Raw genomic sequence first — 10730 nt, 5'->3', positions numbered from 1 at the left:
ACTGCCAAGACACGGCCTTGAAGACAATACAAGAGCCGCTCCAGGCATTACTAGAGCCCACGCAAAATTCTCAATTTTAAAAAGAACTCAATCCGCATCTCCATTTCTCATCCCAAGTCCAAGAGAAGGCAGGAAAGAACTTCATTTAGTGTTTCCAGCACAGACATGGCCATTACTAATGACTCTTACAGAATTTTACCTTATGAAGGTGCCATTTCGAGAACAGTTATTCTTGAAAAAATTTAAGAGAAAAACGCCTGTCTACACTGCAGTCAAATATGTGAAATTATTCACAGCTTTAACACTGAAGCGTTCAACACTTTTGCTTGTGGAAGAACACTTGGATCGGAGAAATAAAAAATAGTGCAGGCCATTCAGATGTCTGTACAAATCCCAGTCCTGTGAAACTTAGACATACCTAAGGATAACATACCTGACAATGAAAGGAAGCTTTGATTATTGTAGCAAATCTAAAAGCACCCTCAAAATCCCCACTGTTACTATTTAAAAACTAGTTATTCACACCCTGCATTTGACTGGGTGGTCTCCATTCACCGTTAAATCTTCCCAGCATCCCCAACAAAACAGTGCTTTTTGTGGGAACTTCCTATACGCTAGTAATGATCTAAAAAGAAGACATATTTCTAGCTGGAAAACAAACAAAAGAACAAGAAAACACCTAGCTCCATGCATACCAGCCGTCAAAGGCCTCAGCACCCTGCTGAATAAGAGCCATGGATCACTTTAATTAGAGCTAAACCAGCTCAATCTGTCAGTGAGAAGCACAAGGGAAGATCTAACCATGCTGAACTGAGTCTTTCTGGTCCCACTGACGTATACTGTTAATGGTACAGGGTTCAGAGATGTTAATAAGTCCTAGCACACTTGTAGTAGCCAGAAAGTTGGGTTTTGTTTGGGGTTTTTTTTTAATTGGCATATTCCCCAAAACTTTGAAATTACTAGTCACTGTAAATATCTGTTTCCCCTGGAACTGCCCTTGTGCCAGGAAGCTAAGCCATGCTAGACAGCCCAGAACGTTACCCTTCCATTCCAGAGCTTGGGGGGCGGGGGGGGGGGAGGGGTAATTCCATTATTAATCAGTTACATTATGCCTTGCAAAATGTCCTTTTATAAGTTATTTTCATAAACACAACAACTGAAATTATGGCTGCATAATAATAATAAACCTACAAAGTTACAGTCTTAGATAATTCCTGCATTACCTACAGGGGAGAAGGATGGGGGTTGTAATAACAGAACATTGTTTCTTCTCTCCCTTTAAAGTTTAAAAGGTGTTACATACAGACTTTGCAGTTTGGCAGCAATACATCAAAAGAGACAGAAAATACTCTGTTCTCTGCTACTATTTCAGTACAGAAAGGTCTCATACAGAATGCAATAGATTCACAGCAGGTCCTTCGAAAATATTGCACCTTTAGTACCTTTGAGTAAACAGGGGACTTTAGAAGGAGAAAAATGAATACAACAGGCAATCCAAACAAATTTTAAAATAATTTCACGAATGGTTTCCCTTTCAGAAGGATAAAAAACTCTGGCTGCTCTCTAAAACACTCAACTGATAGCTTACTTATTAGACAAAAATTAGTGTCCATTCAACCGTGAAAAAGACAAGCCATTATATACCATAAGAGAGATCAAACTGACATCAGCTACTGTACATCTTGACACTGACTACATAATCAAAGTAAACTTTGCTATATGTGACTGATCTAATGTACCTGTCAGTTATCACCATCTCTGCTCAGATGAGTTCGTGTGTCACCTATATACATGGGACAAAACAAATAAATAAATTGCGATGTTATCTCTTCAAGCTGCTTGCATAGTAAGGGGAGAGTGCTTAGTATTCCGTAATGGAGTTAGGAGTAATTTACTGAGAGATAATTTCTTTTGGACCTAAAATCTCCTGCCTCCTGTAGAGCAGACAAATAGAACTATCTAACAGGAAATGGGGCATGATAATACTGCTCTTTAAATAGAACTAACCAAATGGAAATACAATAGGCATTACAAAATACACAGCTAACAGTTATCAAAACCTTTGATGCTTTTATAGCTATTTACTGCAAGAGATTGTATTAGCTGCTCCAGCCCATTTTAATACACAAAAAGTTTAACATGTTTGGGTTTTTTTAAAACACTTTAAAAAAAATAAAGTTAAACCTCTGAAGTAGTACGCTTGGGTATCTGGGGAAACTCAGTATGAGGAGGGAAAGCCACTTCATTGATGAAATAACAAAGATTCGGCAATCAGCTCCAACAGTGATGTACATGATGGATTATAGTTGTTATAGCACTGATGGTTTAATCATCCAGAACTAACCTTCCTGTATCTGAACAGAGATGCAGCAGGCTGCAGAGGCCGGGACACTCACCTGGGACTTGAAAGACTAACTCTGCTTCCGACTCTGCCCCTGCAGCTCCACACACCTTAGGCAAGACATTTCATCCTTTTGCCACACTTTGCCCTGTCTGCAAAGCACAGTCTCCTTAGGGAGAGGAGCATCGCTCACCCTGCTACTTTACAGTGCCACCAGGATCCTGACCCTCAGCACTGCCATAGCACAACCCCCAACACAAGTCATTTCAGAAGCAGTCGCCTGGGCCCCCTCTCAACTTGCAGAACTGATCTTTCCTGGCAAAGCTGGGAGAGGCTGAGACAGCAGAAACAGCAGAACCAAGACTCAGGGAGCCCTTCTCACAGCAGCATCGCTTATATATCATCTCTTCTCTGCTGCTCTGTGCGAAAAGTCACAGATTTCAGACAGCAGTACGCTCTGTCATGGCATTGCAAATGCGATTCCTGAGGAGCTCCAGTTCAGCTCACTTCTTTTACTACCCTTCCTGGCTTCTTTGCAGGGGATGCAGTCCACCCACTACTGCATAGGCAATAAATGACACAATTAGGCATTAATGCAGTAGACATTCTTACTATAACAGGGGTCTGTCTGTTTGGGGTTTTTCCCCCCCCTCACCTTCTCTTTAAGTCATACTTTTGGCACCAGTTCCTGAACTTCAAAAGGAACAAAACAAGTCTGAAGGACTGGGAACTCCACCATGGCTCCTTGCTCAGAGTGATGTTGTGTTTGGGTTTCTTCCTCGTAAGAACTTGTCAGCTCTCCTCCAGTTTGCCAAACACAACCCTTCAGCACAGCACACCTCTGCCCATTGCCTGCAGCCCCAAAGACAACAACCAAGGTCTTACTGGACAATTAAATTTGTTGAGCTGATTTTTGGGGATCATTTTACCTTTTTTTCTGCTTGCTACATATGAATTCCTTTCACTGTATTCCCTCTCGATTGCATCACTATAGCAAAATCATCTTGGTTCTTGCCTCCCTTTTGTCTTTTCTCTTCTGTCCTGGGCCCAGTGATACCTCTCTAACCTGAAAAGATAAATTATCCAGGAACGAAATTGTTGCTATAGTAGAAAGTGAAATGACTGCAGCTACCCAACTCCAGCTTCACTCTGCATCCTAGGGTCAAGTTGAATCTCCAGCCACCAAGAATGCTGCTTTATAACAAAATTTTCAGGGCACACTGTGCTGAGCTTCTTTCCAGAGCATCTCTTTTGTCCTTTTGGTTTGTGTCACTTCCCTCTCAGGGAACTTTTTCAGTACAACAAAGTATTTATCAATGCTGAATTCTCTGTGAAGTACAAGAGGTGGGAAGATTCCCTTCAGTGGAAGATATTTTAAATATTTCACTTTCCAAGTAGCTCTGTGAATAAAGGGAAGAAATACATAACTTAAACACAAGGAGTTACTGACCCAGAAGTGATTAGCATTAGCGTAAAGCTCTCAGACCCTTTTTCATCTTATTGATTCTAAGCAGAATAAATCTGTAAATGATAATAGGGCTCAATTTAAATTACCTACAGCAAGTGCTGCTTTTCAGCTCTCATCAGACAATCATGCTGTTCAATCAGCTCCATTCTGTATGTACAAAGCAAATTAATGTGTATAAAACAGTCGTAACTCAGGCCAGTTTTCAACAAAAGAATCTTTTATGTAGCACACAACTGCCTTTTATTGACATGCTTTTAATTGAACCTATAATGCTATGTCCATATTCTACCTAATTATAGCAGAAAATACATGTATCTTTCAAAATACTGACCATACCTTTCCCTGTGTAAAGTTTCCAGAAACTTTACCAGGGTGGAGAATGATGTTCTCAGTTAAGACCGGATATGTTTAGAAACGCTAAAAGGGCATGAGAAGACAATTCTGAGCACATCGCAGCCAAGCAACGTCTCAAGGACAATTGCATTAGCACACTGAATCGGCAAGGCCGGTTCCTCACTCCTTGAAGCCAGTCTGTAAACATGCCTCAAGTTTAGAGCAAGGAAGTCAGAGGGCACTGCAGTCCGTGACATTGATAGAGAAGCCTCCAGTCTGGAAGAGTTGCTTCTTCAGCAACTCGTTTCTGTTTCAAAAGGGATCTTTAGTGTGCCTTACTTTCTTTACTTGTGTTGTTCAGTTTACCAGGGAACAGGCAAGTCCCAGGAAGCCGGAATGCTACTACTTTAAAGGGTGAACTCCTGGGACAACAGAAGCAGCGATGGCAGGAAACAAAGAATTAAAGGGGAACTCTGGCAAATACTTCTGGGTCAATCCAAGACATTTGCCCAGTGGGATTATCTTTGTGAGGGCAGCGATGCCAGGGGTGGGGGAGGTTACTTGCACTTGTCTCCGCCATTTCAACCAGGATGGCTTAAAGAGCGCTACTGGGAGATTCTGCAGAGATGAAGTAGGAGGACAGAGCACAGGCCTTTCATTTCCATTTTGACATTGCCAAGTCCAGACTTCGCTGTGGGTAGGAAAAATCCTGTTGACTTCCACAGCCTTTGCAATAAAGCCTCAAGCTAAGACAACAGCACATATTCTTCTTTAAGAACACGCATGCCATACCATGGTTACCAACAGCAAAGAGCAAATAAACCCAAAGTTAAAATCAACTACACTGTTGGCATCCATTTTAACATGGGTAGAACTCCACCTCAAGGATGTACATTGACAATTAGTTAATTTTATTGTCAGGCTCTTCTGACAGGTCTGCGCTCCATTGACACTGTGCGTGGGACTCCTATCTAGTGCTTTGTTTTAAACATTCTTCCTATTAACCAGTCACCCCAAACACAGATTAAAACGAATGACATGAACACAGCCACTCTTACACGCACACAGACGCAGCAAGTAGCTGGGAACACCACGCAGAAAGGCAAGTTCTTTAGCAGTAGACAAATACTCCTCCTGATCAACGCACACACAAAAGAAATCTGTAGTGTAAATGATTCAGCTGCGCTTCCTGCTGTAGGAACGCACTTGCCTGAAGCGTGCTAGCCAGTGCTCCCGCTCAGTGCAACAGCTCTATACCCGAGTCACCTTCTCTTCCTCTTTCTTCACTTTTCCTTCCTCCAGAAGTTTGTCAGGCACTGCGATTAAAGTCTGTGAGCACTGGTGGAGTTAAAGTAAATGGATATTTAATCTCTCTGGGGAAATATTTAAGTGTACTAAGATGTATTTACTGAAGATTTCACTAATTCAAATAAATCAAGTTAAAATTACAGGCTAGACTGGCTACTGTCAGTTTTCTGAAAACCCTCCCACTCAAAAAAAGCAAATAAAAATGGTAAGTTCATTTGTCCTTTGCTTTTTGACTGGGAGCAGAGCTGACATTGATGTTCTGGTGAAGGACATTAGTATTTAACTACTTGAAGAAATTCACATTACCACAGTGTCCTTTTAAATTGCTGTACTTATGTTCGCTACATAAGTTGCTATTAGCAACTGTAAAAAACAAAAATAACCCTTATATTACTGTCTTGAACATAGCAATGGTTTATTGTACTAAATTATTTGGAGCTTTCTTCACTCAATATTTGAAATAACATTAAAATGCTATCCCTGAAAAAGAACTATTTCTTCCAAAGTATATATATCCTTCACTGTAAAAACAGACTTTAAAAACCAACGTAGCTGACAAGTAATCTCCAATTTTTATATCACGAAGTAAAACAAGTCCTTGTGAGAATATTGACTTGCCCCTTAAACTTCACTTTCCAGCTTTTAAGCTAAACGAGCACATTGCTAAAACCCTTGTATTGAAGTGATTTTGATTTCTCTGAAGCATGTGGTAGTTCCTGTTTGCCCTCCAACACTGTATTTTTTTTTGTTTTTGCATATCACTTTTCCAAATTCGTATTACCATAAAGATCTAAAAGAGGAGGGTGCTATATATTTAAAGATGAAGCAAACATTTTATCTAGGACAGATCAAACACTTTAAGATAAGCTGTCATTAAATATTTAAGTAATGCTTCTCTGAGTGAGTCCACCTGATGTTTAAAACAACATAATTTCTAAAATGTCTGCTTTACTAAATAGGAAACCTGTCTAACGTTCAGATTTGGTGGACAGAGCTTTCCATTCAGTTAAACAACATACTACTGAAATACCAAACAAAATACTTGTTCCTGAAACAGTCACACTCATCATTAACAACACAGAGTGACAACATGGCTCAAATTGGGGGGGGAAAAAAAACAAAAAGGCAACATGCCAGTAGATTCTCTTTACCATACTCTTTACCCAAGAGGATCAAATTAACAACTCGAAGAAGAAAAGGTCCAATCTGGTAGTACTGTAGTATGAAAGAAGGAATAGATAAGTCGGAAAGAAGGTTGGAGGCTCCTGCATCCCATTCTGCTCAACATGTGGCAGGATCCGGGTTAGCTCACAGCATCTTCCGTTTTCCCCTCTGTGAACTGGGGCAATAACACTTCTTGGACTTGCAGGAACGAACACAGAATCAACCAGCTTTGGTACAGAAGCAGCTTTGGTGCTCTGTGTGTGCAACATACTTAAATACACCCACCTAACCCTATTTAAGTAACATAAGATGAACAAAAGCTTCAGAGGATGGAGTTCTTTCACTGACATCAGTAAGAAATGCTTATCTCTCTCGCTACCAATTTATATCTAAAAATTTAACTAGTCTCAAAAATTCCCTTTATCATGGTTAAAGTTTATTGCCCTGCACCAGCACAAACACAGAATCCCTTGCACATGTTCCATTAGGCTCCAGTATCAATAATATTCTTCATGGTATTTTAGTCGGTGGGACACAGCTCTTTAATAAATAACCATGGGTAAGGAACAAGATAACAGTGACGAGAAGAGGAAAAGTCGGCTCTGAATGGCAGGAAGTTGTTCACATCGCATGCATCTAGCTAGGTGAGCTTATCAGTTTGGAAGGTACACTTCCCTCATCGGTGCCAATACACCGCACTGAAGAAATGTAGTTAAATATGCCTTCAGGAATGGGCTGAAATATTGCTGAAGTGGGGCTTTCAGGTCTGACCTTAAAACATCAGATCCTACTGTATGGAGTTAAATAGGGACCAAAACTCCTTTTTCTCTTCCACAAGCACTCTTACCTAGACCACCTCCAAAAATATTAAAAAAAAGAAAAAAAATCTATATAGCTGGCCTCAGATTCTTCTTAACATTTACCTATTTTTCTGGCAGTACTGAAAAAATCCACCTAGATTACTAGATCTTCCTGCTTAAGTTAATTTTTCTTGTCTCAGCAGAACAGATCCTAGTTTTCCATGCTTTTGTGCTTGTAAAACTGCTGTTTGCTTCTGGAACAGAGGACCTAGATATAGTTCAGCCATTACAAAAGCATTCCAGGTCTCTGGAGACAGGTGGTTCAGGATGGAGAGAGATAAATATAGCTGCTTCTCCATGGAGCATTCTGTTGCCTCAGGTTTCCAAATCCAAATTAAGTAGTTAATGATTTATGTATACACTGAGCATTAACATCTTTGTGCCACGTTAGTCATCAGATCACAAGTGGCTCTAAAGAGGCTTTAGTCAAACAAATGATTATTAGGTTGAATGATTCGGCTTACTTCATGTAAACAGTTCCAGCATGTTCACATTGATCATCACTAAACTGCACAGAGGCAGGCAGTCTCAGTAGTAAAGTTAAAGCAAAAACACCACTACCACAGAAGAAGCAACGAGTCCTTGGCTCTTTTTTAAATTCAAGTGTTATCGCACTGATATGCCCTTCTCCAGATGCATTATCCAAGGTTGCAAGCGTCCACTGTAGATAGCGAATGCTTTTATTAAAGCTTCACCGATGCCATTATGAAATTGCAGGACTGTCTCTCTTCCTTTAAAGATAACTTTCAGCTTCCATAATCACAAGAAACCCTGAACGCATACCCTCTAAATCCATAGCCAGAGGCCAGCTATATTTATGCCTACATGCAAGTATTAATTATTTTTTTAAAAGTAATTTCCTGGTGCAGAGATCTAACTCAGACTTTTTAGACACTGAGTAGGCAACACAGGGCAGGTGTGAATTCTTCCTCCTCACTAAACCTTCTGGTTGTACATATTGCTCTTCAAACCCAAGTTTCCTCTGAGGGTTGTTAGGTTGGGTTTTTTCCTTTTCTCAGATCCAATACTCAGCATGAATCCTTTTATCACCTTAGCAATGTACACAGATCAGCAAAAATATCATTTTGGATAAGATAGCATCTAGCTATATCAGTGTTTGTAACTTAACCTTTTTCAACCTTCCGTTACAGAGGTGGCTTGCCAGGTTTTGTTTTGCTAAGAACATCTCTCTAGAGACCCGAACAAAATCAACAATCTTTGTCTAGTGAGTAATTACTTTTTTTTTTTCCTTTTCAGCACTGCCCTACATTATGCAGTCTGTTATTTCATTTCGATATTTCCTACATGTCAGAAAACATGAATTACACGGTGCCTTCTGCCTGCTCTACTACATGGTGTAAAAGTAGCTTAATTATAGACTATATAGATATTTCCCCAGTATCGGAATAATCATCAGTACTACCTAATCAGGGCATATTTACCTCAGCAAAGCCTTTTTAGACTTCTGTCACGAAACACAATATCCAATTATTATAGCAGTAATCATCCAACTCAACATTTTGTTTCGCTGGGAAACCTTTACAATGTTTTGTACTCTTAACACCCCCATCCTTCTCCAGGCGTGTTCACAGTGGGCATTTCTGTTATTCTGAAGCATGGTACAAGTACGACTCACCTTCACCTTCGGTCTTTACTTTTGGTAACGAGCAGATGCCCTGGTTGAGTCTGCGGTGCTGCAATGCTGAGTGCAGCAGAGGTAAGTCTGAAGAAAGAAGCTTCCCTTTTGACACAACAGCTGAATAGTAAAGAGGAATAGCAACAAAGCACACTGCCAAGAGACAGAGCAAAAGAACAAGACATGAGCCACGAGACATTAGGTGTCTCCTTTCCAGACCCAGTACTCTGTTTGCTGGACTCGGGAGGCAGACCCTCGCCATTCTGACATTGTTGAATAAGGGATGCTGTTAAAAAAAAATATCCTAACGTGTCGATTCCTGTTGTTGAGCAATGCAAGTCTGAGCAAAGAACAGTATAGCTCCTTTTAGACTTTTTTTCTCTTGGGAGATGGGGTGCTGCAAGGGTTTACGGTTTCTTAACATAAAGCAATTAAGAAAAGTTTTCTTAGAGACGGTGACTATCACTTTCCATAAACACTCTTTAGCAGTGCATTTTTCGAAAACCATTCTGATGGCATCCAACTAGAAATGCAGTGCTAACACGGCAAAGCCAAAAATTCTAGTAATGAGCAAGGGCTGGGTTTACTCTGCAAAATGTAAAGCAAAATAGTCTCAAACACAGAGTTAAGAGTACTTGTTAACTTGCAGAGATGGCCTTAAAAAGAAAAATTCAGAAGCAACTAGAATAATACTGATTTTCGAGGTTAAATTAGTTTTGTTTTGCAGATGCAAGATCATTACTGCAAATGGTTTGGCTTGACCAAGCAGAATAATTAAGTTTCAAGGAAGGGAATGGTTACCAAAAAAAAAATTTTTTTTTTCTTTTTTGTCTATACTCTGCTTTAGGTAAACTGACATCATAAGTCCTTTAACAATAGTACCGTTCAGCTGTATTCCCAGTCCCACATTGACAACAAGGCAATTCTCCGAATGCAGAGAAGATAAATGGAGTTAATGCCACTAAGCAAACATGACATTTTTGTTGTACTGTGATCATAGATGAGTCACTAAGTAAAATGATTAATCACAAATCAATGTTACTAGGCTCATTTAGAGATGATTCTCCCTTTGCAAAGCAGGTAGAAGCTCTAAATTTATAGGCTAATGCGTTTATTCTAGCTGTAGCAGTCTCGTTATTGGTCTTAAGCATCAGAGTCCGCAGGAAATTTGTGCACAATTAAGCTAAAGTGATGACCTCCTTATACACATTTTGGCACTTTTTTATCTGATAGCGTGTTGTGTAAATATATAAATGAATTGAAGCATTACATAGAAATTACAGCTAATGCAATACTAAGAAAAATAGACATATACCAGAATTTTAATACATATGCCAATAAGGTACCTAGACCATAAATTACACTCATTTTATCAGTCTGCAAATGGGTTTATCAGTCCACAAATGGGTTTGTACTAAGATTTTAGACTGCTTCATTTTCGGTTGACTAACATTTGTAACTTCTACAAACAGTTTTATGATCTAAATTGTTTCAGGAGGAAGTGCATGGATTTGTTGAGCGACATGTTTGTAAGTCATACACACACTGTGAATACTTTCTATTTGGTAAATAAATTCACCTTATTTAAATATTAAGCAGAAAAAAATATTCTTTCAAACT

Source organism: Pygoscelis adeliae, unplaced genomic scaffold (genome assembly GCF_000699105.1).
Source record: "Pygoscelis adeliae isolate BGI_AS28 unplaced genomic scaffold, ASM69910v1 Scaffold100, whole genome shotgun sequence".
Lineage (NCBI taxonomy): Eukaryota > Metazoa > Chordata > Aves > Sphenisciformes > Spheniscidae > Pygoscelis > Pygoscelis adeliae.
The sequence above is the reverse complement of the archived record's forward strand: the minus strand, read 5'-3'. Positions refer to the sequence as shown.